Here is a 2,976-nt window from a genome sequence, read left to right as displayed (position 1 = left end):
AAAAAAAAAAAAAAAAAAAAAAAAAAAAAAAAATCTTAAAAAGGCACTTTTGCACCTTTGTGCATTTCCTTTTTGCACCAGTTAAACTTTTTTTTAATGCTAAAAACATTAGCACCTCAGGGGCAAGGCAGCAGAATTTTTGAAGTATTGTGTGCTATTTATTTCCCTCGGGAAAAGATTCCTGTGTGACAAAAATGCAAACAATGTGCTGTTCAAAAATGTATTTTGAATAGATGTTCAAATAGGATGGTCCCAATTTGCTTGTTTTTAAAAAGAAATGACATTTTGTAAAGCTATTTTGCTTCATATGCCATGCAAGTTTCTGTGTTTTTCTTTATATTTGACAGCTTCACTGGTTTCAGTTTCTGTGAATATTGTTATAGTCAGATTAAATGTTTCACTGATCATTTTGGGAAAATATTGTACTGCTTTATAGATAACACCGTTTCAAATAATCTTAAACTACTCTCATTAATTCAGCTTTGGGGAGGTATTCTATTCAAGGTAGAATTTTTAAAATGTATTAACTTTTAAAACCAGTGTCAAACTTACTAAATGCAATTGCATTTTTAATAAATGGGGCACTAGGTTTGCAATTTACAGTGCATGGGAGACCCCTGCATTCATACAGAGTCCTGAAAAGTCTGGGTGCAGGACTCTTGTCCTGCATTGTAAATTGCAAATCTAGGCCCTTTATAGTTGGCTTGCTGTGGTGCTAGTCCGTCAGTAGCACTATAGAGAGCTTGTCACTTTGCCATCGTTCAATTTCATCCTTCGGCAGAAGTCAGAATCAGAGAAAAGAATTTCATCTGCATGTCTTTATAGTGTGCTGAATTGGGGTAATCCCAGGACAGTCGACCATTGCAGCAAGATGTCTGAAGAATATTAACCAGTAGTTCAGTAACTACAACACTCTCTTGATAATTATTTTTCTAACCTGCAGCACTTGTTAACATCTTGTAGTTATGGATATTGACTGACTTTTGAACATCAGCACTATCTACTGCAAAGTTAATGCATCCTCAATTGCATAGGTTAAAATATGAATAAAAAAGTTACTGGCCATTTTGCTCAGTCCAAGAATTTGAAAATTCATTAGGTAATTCAACAAACTGAAATAAGGAATATAGCATTTATTGCAATTGTTATTTTCCTTCTGCTAGTGCCATCTTAACTAAACTAAACTTTTGACTGTTAATTATGAATAGGATGGACAACAAGGCAACATTTTGGCAAAACACTGCTGTTAATCGTTTAAAAAAAATATTTTAGGACTAACTCCTTTGGCAGCTCCTTGTAAGGGAGTGTAAAGGTCATTGCTTGAATATTTCCTTATGGAATTGATTTAAAATATAAGCATTTTGCTTTAGTATTAAACATTCATTTTTTGTTAAACAACTATCGAATAGAAGTTTCTTTAGCCTTACACGGGAGTGTCACACTGAAAAAAATCAGATTATTTTGCTTCTGGTAGCTCTGTACAAACATGAAGGCATAATTCCTCTCCTGACGGGCTGACAAGATGGCTGCCACCATCTTGCAACTCAGAAGTATCAGTTGTAATTGAACTTTATTCCCAAATATATCAGCATTCATTCATGCTGACAAATGCGTCATACCGTAAGAATCTTTAGACAAACATGTTTTTTTCAAATTAGATAACGCTATGTTCAAATAGTTTGATATGTTTGAATACTCTGAATTGGTGTGAAAGTTTAAACCTTTAATTTAGAGCATGATGTACAATAGGCAGCTGAGTATTATAAAACTTTTTACTATAAATATTTGCTGATGAGTTGCTTCATGGGAATTAGACACTGGCAGCACGTTGTTTACTATATGTAGGTAAAGAGACCTGCAGTTGACAAATTTAGTGTAATGGAGTGGTCCAATTTGCTGCCAGGCTTCACTTCATTAGATGTGAAAATGATGTTTTTAGCCCCTCATTGTAGCTCCTTGTTAGTGTCCAAAAGTACATGTTCGTTAACTGTTGTTTGGTCTTTATACTGTTGGCTCAAATTAGGTCACTTTTGATTAGATGGACTCTCAACACTTCAAAAATAAATTGGTGTTGTGAGAAATGCTCATACCGTGTGAATTTTCTGAATGCTGTGCTGAGCAAAATGAAGGCCATCTCTTATGTGAACTGCAAAGCCAACATGGAAATTGAGTGAAGCTTAGAAGTATGTGCTGACCAGATTACGGAAGAATTCAACTCAGAAATCAGACCTTGCAATAAACTGCATGATTGGTCCCCTGAACTGATATGAACTGAAGTCAGTGGGTCTCTGTGCAGGCACAGGAATATACCTGCTGTGGTTCATTGCAGGACTGCTTAAGTCTGCTTAAATGAAATTGCTTTGCTATGTTGTCAGTGCGCTGTAATGGTGATTTCAGAGCCCTGTGTCATGGCAATTGCCGTCAGAGCAACTCTTGTAAGAAGCCATAGTAATAATTTTTTTTTTTTAATTCCCCTCCCTGTCCCTGGCACTCAAGTTCACTGGACATGCCAGAATACCCCCTTTTTTGTGATGTGTCCAGGGTGCTGTGCTTGTACTGTCCCACTTCAAAAGCACACTTTTCCAGCAAAGTCTATCAACCTTTTCAACTGATTCCTGAAAAATAAACGAAAAATTGCACTGCCCTGTGATCTTCTGATCACCTCTTTTTGTCTACTTAGATTATAAACTTGAGAGCAGGGTCCATTTTTTCCTCTTTCCTCTGAGTATCACTGATTATATTGGAGCTTGACAAATATTTGTGATATGACTTGCATTAAAGTTAGAGTGGGGAAAATTAAACTAAAACTAAATGTAATTATCTGATGAAGGAGTTCACAATCTGTTATTGGGGGAGGTCTCCAGCATATTTCTGGGTTTAACTTAATTTTTGTTTTAGCTTTGCAGTACACTTTTAATGTCCCATAAAGTGTTTATTCTTCATATGTGGTCATTGTTTTAAGACCCTTACTAGCCC

The sequence above is a fragment of the Terrapene carolina genome, unplaced genomic scaffold (genome assembly GCF_002925995.2).
Source record: "Terrapene carolina triunguis isolate 2854851 unplaced genomic scaffold, T_m_triunguis-2.0 Scaffold189, whole genome shotgun sequence".
Lineage (NCBI taxonomy): Eukaryota > Metazoa > Chordata > Testudines > Emydidae > Terrapene > Terrapene triunguis.
Note: the sequence above shows the minus strand (reverse complement) of the source record.